The sequence below is a fragment of the Tursiops truncatus genome, chromosome 2, assembly GCF_011762595.2.
Source record: "Tursiops truncatus isolate mTurTru1 chromosome 2, mTurTru1.mat.Y, whole genome shotgun sequence".
In the NCBI taxonomy this organism is placed as follows: domain Eukaryota; kingdom Metazoa; phylum Chordata; class Mammalia; order Artiodactyla; family Delphinidae; genus Tursiops; species Tursiops truncatus.
In genome coordinates, this window is record NC_047035.1 from 137,070,202 (window position 1) to 137,077,568 (window position 7,367).

Sequence of the window (7,367 nt, forward strand, 5' to 3'; positions counted from 1 at the left end):
TTCCCTGGTGGCACAATGGTTGAGAATCCACCTACCAGTGCAGGGGACACGGGTTTGAGACCTGGTCAGGGAAGATCTCACATGCTGTGGAGCAACTAAACCCACGAGCCACAACTACTGAGCCCACGTGCCACAACTTCTGAAGCCTGTGCGCCTAGAACACGTCCTCCGCAGCAAGAGAAGCCACTGCAATGAGAAGCCCGTGCACCACAACGAAGAGTAGCCCACGCTCGCCGCAACTAGAGAAAGCCCGTGCGCAGTGACAAAGACCCAATGCCGCCAAAAATAAATAAATTTTAAAAGATTGGGAAGAGACAAGAAAGGGAGAAGGAACAGGGGTGGAGGTTTCAACACAATCTGATATTAAGTGAATCACATATAAAGTTCCCTATGGAAGAGGAAATTGCAAGTAAGCATCCTTCAGGTATGAATCACTGGCTCAGGAATTTCTGCTGAGAAGAGAGCTTCCTGGGCACTAACAGAAGCTGCACCCTCCTATTCCTGGGGCTCCAAAGAGGGGCCCACACCTGACCTGCTTCCTGTGGAGGAGCATATGGGGCTGTAGGCAAAAGCTCAGGCTTGGGAATCAGACAGAGCAGCTGTTGACCTTGGGCAAATCACTTCACCTCTCTGAGCCTTAGGCTTCTCCTCTAAGAAATAGGGACACTGGGACTTCCCTGGTGGTCCAGTGGTTAAGACTCTGCATTCCCAATGCAAGGGGCACAGGTTCTATCCCTGGTCGGGGAACTAAGATCCCACAGGCCACAAAGCACAGTCAAAAAATAAAGAAATAGGATCAATAATGCCAATTCATAGGACTGATGTAAAGGGTAAACACTACAAACCACTTAGCACAGGACCTAGATGATGAGCTCAATAAATATTGGTTAGAAAAAAAGGAAAGAGAGGACCCAGGCCACTTTGTCTCTGAGCACCTTGGGGCCCCTTGTTGGGCGTTCCCAGGCAGGGCTTGAAGCCTCCCCCAGCCAGCTCCCAGCCTCCTGTGGGCGAGGAGGGAAAGGCGGGGGCCAGGCCTGTTCTCACGGGGAAGGTTGCTCCTGGGTGGGTGTTGACTGCACACCTCACCCACGGGGAAAGGCGCGCAGCAAGCGAACGGAAAAAGCCAGCACCCCTCTCTGCTGCATTCATTCTTGAGACCTTCCCACAGCCCGGCGCCTGCTATGGGGGTGGGTAAGAAGCACCAGCTGAGGCCAGTTTTGCCTTCTCTGCCTGAGGTGTGGACAGCAAACCCAGTGCATAGGCCCCAAGTTGGGTCGGAGCCAACTTCCGGACCCCTGGCTTTCCCAAGGCCCAGGGGTCGTGGGTGACTTGGCTCTGGATTAGTGGTTTTCAAACCTCTGTGCATAAACGCCACCTGGAGGGCAGGTTAAAATTGGCCCCAGGGTGCTGGGCCCCAGCCCCAGAGATTCTGATCCAGGAGGTCTGGGATGAGGCCCGAGATTCTGCATTTCTAGCAAGTTTCTAGGTTTGCAGCTGCGGCAGCTGCTCTGGGACTATGTCAGTTGAAATTTCAGTCAAATTAAAATTTAATTTAATACAATTTAAAAATACAGTTGCTCAGTCCCACTGGCCACATTTCAGGGTTCCATTGCCACATGCGGCCAGTGGCTACCATATTGGACCAGGCAGATAAAGAACATTCCCATCACAGGAGAAAGTTCTGTTGGACAACGCTGCTCTAGGAAGCCCGTCCTGATGATGGGATTACCAAGGGAGACAAGGGTTAGGAGAAAAAAGAGTGTGTGTCTAAAGACCCAGGAGACTGAGACTTTATGGAAGCTTGAAGAACCCATGGGGGAAGGCAGGTCCCTCAAAGGCTCTTCAGCTGGATCAGGGTGTGATGTGAAATGGCCCAGCTCCCCGCTGACCATGGTGGAGGAACACAAGGCTCCACGGCAACGCAGAGGACGGACATTTCTTAAAGCTAGCTTGGGGAGTGGATGGAGGTGAGGCACAAGCTAAGATCTGAAAGAAGGCTGAGCAGGGAACAGGCCTCCGGGATTTCTGTTCAACTGTGATCTGCTCGCCCAGGGACCCGTGAGCAACCCTGTCACTCGGGACGTGAGCAAGTGGCTGGGTTTTATTGTGTGGGGCAGGGGCAGCTGTGAAGGACAGAGTCTGTGCCAGGCAAGGAGCCTGAATAATGAGATGCCGGCTCCGAGGAGAGACACACATCAGTGTTCTGAACAGATGGCCCAGCAAAAGGGGTTAAGGAAAGAGATGGCTGTGAGGAGTCTTGTCACTTGCATTTGAGCAGAGACCCAGGAGAAACTGACTTTTGGTGGGTCCGAAATAGCAAACGCTGGGGAGGGGCGCCACCTTTCCCTGTCCCCAGCCCTCCTCCCTCTGCACAGGCACCTCCCTCCCCCTCCTCTCAGGGAGGGACAGGCTCTGACAACTGATCCCCTGGGGAAGGGAGGGCACTCTGGCGGGTTCTGCCATGTCTCTGTGTGTCTCCTAGAAAAATGGCTCCATCCTTGAACACAAAGGAATCGGCTTTGGGGGCAGGAGGCTCCTAGGCTGCACCCTTGAGTGTGCCCAGACTTCTAGAGGCTTAGAGCTGTCTTCCAAATGTCCTGACCTTGATCTCAGGTCTTTGCTTTCTTTTCTGCCCCTTCTGTAGGGGTCCCTCCAAGAAGACCACCCCTTGGAAGCCAGTCTGGGACACAAAGCTCCTTGGCTAGGTGTACAGAGACCTGGAACAAAACGGGAAGCTGGGTCATTCACACGCTCAACCACTTTACCCCTTTGCTCCATCTCCATTTCCAGACAACGCTCTCTATCTTCTGCCTCTCTCCCCTCACACCCTTCCCTCTCCTTTCTTTCTTTCTTTCTCTTCTTTTCTCCATCTTTCTCTGCCTTTCTTTCTCCAGCTCAGATCCTGCTCTGATCCCCAAGGAAGCCCATCCACGTTCCAGTTCTGTCTACTCTGAGCTTTGCAAAGCCACCCCTCACCTGCCTCTCCTGCAGTTCCCAGGTCCTCTGGTCCCTGCAGTTCCCAGGACCAGTCTCCCCCTTGGCACTTGGCCCAAGAACAGCACTGCCTGCCCCTCCAGCTGGCCCTTCTCCCTTCCTGAAGCCTCTGTCTCCCTGCATTCTCCATCGGTCAGCCTCTTCTGACTACTCCTTCCTGGAAATCCCTGCAACCAGAATCAACAACTCACTCCCTTTCAGTTTCTCCAAACTCGTTATCCCTGACCTCTGGGTATAGTGGCTTGGACCCTGGTCCTGCCATCTTTTTCTTGTCCAGCAACCGTATCTTTCCCATTTATAAAACTCACTGTTACCTTGGATAACGTTTTGGTCTATAAGGAAGGCAGATTTCATGATGCCTTAAAAATAAAAAAATTATATTTAGCATAAGAAGGATTGCAAAAGGCAAAAAGAAATCACCCACTGACTCAAATTTCACACGTCCAAGGAACTTTGCCTGGCTGGGCTTCCTTCTGGAATATGGTAAAAAAAATTGTCACCACCTTGGGGTGAAGGCAGGGATGCCATTCTGATAGGAAGAGTAAAAGCGGACAAATGTTTCCCAGATTTCCTTTAAAGATCTATTTCTTATTGGGAACCCCGGGCCAGGGTTTCACAGTCTCAGCACTATCTACATTTCGGGCTGGATCATTCTTTGTTGAGGGGTTGGCTGGGCACTGCAGGATGTTTAGCAGCATCCCTGAGCTCCACCCACTCGATGCCACTAGCAACCCTCTCAGTTGTGACAATGAAAAATGTCCCCAGACGTTGCCAAGCATCCCCTGGAGGGGGGGAAATCGCCTCTCATTGAGGACCACTGACTTGACAATGGGCAGGTTGATTTCAAGTGACAGGGGAGAGATTGGTGGCTCTGGACAACTCCTGAGGCTCTAGGGGAAGGAATATGACTCGCTTGGGCTCCTTTGGGGTGTAGGACAGTCACGTGACGACAGCTCCTGCACACTGAGCTTCATCCCGTTCTGGGCATGGAGCTAGAGACAGCATCCCATGGGTTACATATCACACATCATGGAATTTTGCCATGCTGCGGGGAGGGGAGGGCCTGAAACTTGGGGAGGCTGAAAGGCTGATTTAGCCCTTAATCCTACCTCCATGTTGGGTGTCTTCCCTTGTCCCCTTGGTTAGCTCTTTGTAGAGATGAATGAATGCAGAGCAAGAACCAAGCTCATGCTACAAACTCCAAGTGTGCAAGCTCTTTGCAAACATTAATTCTAACACTCTGCCTAAGTTCCAGTCCTGAGCCCCTTCCCTCCTGGCTGGGAGAAACGGCATCTTAGTCCATCTTGTCCCACACATTCTTCTTACAGTGTGACTTTGAAACTCCTCCCACCGAGAGGTGGGGGTCCTGTGGCTATGGCAGAAGCGACATTATGTGACCCTAAAGGGAGGTACAGCTTTGCCTGGTTCTCTTGGGATGCTTGTTCTTGGATCCTAAGCCACCATGCTATGAGGAAGGCCAAGCAGCCACATAAGGAAGACACCCGTGGGTGTTCCAGCCGACGGTCGCAGCTGGGACCCCAGCCGCCTACTAGAACAACTGCTAGACGTGGGAGTCAACAGCCTTCAGATGATTCCAGTCCCCCACTGGCAAGTCGTCCCCAGCCTTTGACTCTCCCCAGCCTTCGACTCTCCCCAGACTTTATGGAACAGAGACCAGCCGTTCCTGATGTCCTCTTTCTGCATTCCTGACCCATGAGCATAACAAAGTGATTGTTTTACAAAATTCAGAGTGGTTTGTTATGTATCAATAGTAGGTGGAACGCCCACCAGAACATCACCATGCAGATGGGGTCCTGCCTCCTTGCTGGGGGTTCTCCCGAAAACAGGGCAGGAGTCCTCACTGATCTGGAACTTGCACACCTCTCTCCTCCTTGCTCCTGCCTGGGGATCTCTTTGCAGTCCAGGGTGAAAAGTCTAGCTTTCCTTTTTGCTCCTCCAAGACACTTGGTTTGCACCCAAGCATCTCTTCCTTCTTCCTTTCATGTCTATGAGGCAGGAGATAGATGGGCCCCAGGCTGAGCAGCTGGAGTTTGTACTCCAAGATGAAGATAGGAGAGGCTGAGCCCTGCCCAGATAAAAGATAGAGACCACATATTTCTCATTCTTGAGGTCAAGGAGACCTTCCCAACTATAAAGGTCCTTGAAAGTCAAAAAGGGAGGGAGTGCCATCCCATAGTAGGTGATGTCAACCTACCCATAGGGCTCTTCGCTGGAATCCATCCTGGCACCCGCACACAGGGGAGGACCCTGAGATAAACCAAATATGGACTCAGAACCAGGCAAAGCAAGATGATTAGCCAAAGGAAACCTGGAAGAAATGCCCCATATAAGTGATTCAAACTATCACGAGGGCGCGACTCTCTGAGTCCGCTCGTGTATCTTTCCACATGTACTGTATTCTTTTTCCTCCTAATAAACACTTTACTTGTTTCACTACTTTCTGTCATTGTGGGAATTCTTTTCTGCAAAGCCGCAGAGCCAGGACCTTGTCACTGGCCACTGGTCCCTGGTGGTCTAGTGGCTCGGATTCAGCACTCTCACTGCCGTGGCCCAACCTCAATCTCAGGCTGGAAACCAAAACCCTGCTTCAAGAGGCTACAGGCCGAGGCTGCCTGAGATCATCTCCATAACTCATCTAACTTTGCTGAGGGTTTAGGCTTTTGAAGCACAAAAGCCTGTGAGACTTTCAGGCCTTTCACATCTCCCACCATCCCTCCCCTGGGGAAAGGAGCACAGAGCCAGGGACGTAATTCAGTGGGAGAAGGGAAAGGTGCAATACCCACTGGGAGGGGAAAAAAGGTGCATCTATTTTTTTTTTTTTTTTTTTTTTTTTTGTGGTGCGCGGGCCTCTCACTGTTTTGGCCTCTCCCGTTGCGGAGCACAGGCTCCGGACGCGCAGGCTCAGCGGCCATGGCTCACGGGCCCAGCCGCTCTGCGGCATGCGGGATCCTCCCGGACCGGGGCACGAAAACCCGAGTCCCCTGCATCGGCAGGCGGACCCCCAACCACTGCGCCACCAGGGAAGCCCCTCATCTATTATTTTGAATAGCTTTATTGAGATGTAATTCACATAGCATACAATTCATCCACTTAAAGGACACAATTCAGTGATTTTTAGTATATACAGTTACAGAGTTGTGCAATCATCACTACAGTCAATTCAAGAACACTTCGTCACTCAAAAACAGAAACCCGGGCTTTTCTGGTGGCGCAGTGGTTGAGAGTCTGCCTGCTGATGCAGGGGACGCGGGTTCGTGCCCCGGTCCGGGAGGATGCCGCAGAGCGGCTGGGCCCGTGGACCATGGCCGCTGAGCCTGTGCATCCGGCGCCTGTGCTCCGCAACGGGAGAGGCCACAACAGTGAGAGGCCCGCGTACGGCAAAGGAAGGAAAAAAACAAAACAAAAAAACAGAAACCCAATACCCCTTAGCCATCATTGCTTAGTCCCCCATACCTCCCAATGCCTGGCGACCAGCGATCTTTCTGTCTCTATCGATTTCGCTATTCTGGACATCTCACACAGGTGGAATCATACAATATGTGGTCCTTTATGACTGGCTCCTTTCACTTAGCATTTAAGGGTTTCAAGGTTCATCCGTGTTGCAGTAGATGCGCAGATAACACAAAGACATCCTTCCAGCTTCCCTCACCTCTGTTCCAAATTGTGGAGAATATGCTCTTGGCGTGTGAAAAGGGGGTCCTGCCTTCACCCACACAGTCATTCCACCTATGACTTTTGCAGCGGGATCAGCAACGGGATCCCAAATTTGGGGGCCACGCTCCAAAGCAAAATGAGAAATGGAGCTCCCGACAGCCCCCTCTCTGGCATCCCTCCCTGTGTGATTAAGTGCCTCGTGGGTGTCTTCAGTGAACTACTTACTACACTGGACCTTCTCCCACATGAACCTTCTCCCACATGAACCTGTCCCACCAGTTACCATGAGCTCAGAAAGGAGGCCAGGAGCTCAGGGGAAAGACAGCAAGACCCTAGCCTTGCCGAGGGTCTCCAAAACACAGGCATGGAGGAATCCAGTTCTTAGGATTGCTGGCACAGAGGGCCGGGAGCAGGCAGGGTTTAGGACCCAGCCAAGCAAGGGGCAGTGAGGGCTGCCAGTGGAGGGCTTGTGGCTCACCTAAGAAATGGATGAAGAATGAGCTGGAGAGAAGCATGACCATCAATGAACCACAAAGCCTTTTAGCATCCATTTGCGACTGCTGCTGAACAAACAATTGCAAACACACCGGTCACGAACTGGGGCTTGGGTCTCCTGAGACAGCCTTGAACTCCAGCCCAGAGCCCCATCCCCAAACAAAGGAGAGAGGATGTGCCCTCAGCAGCCCTGTCTTGGGTTC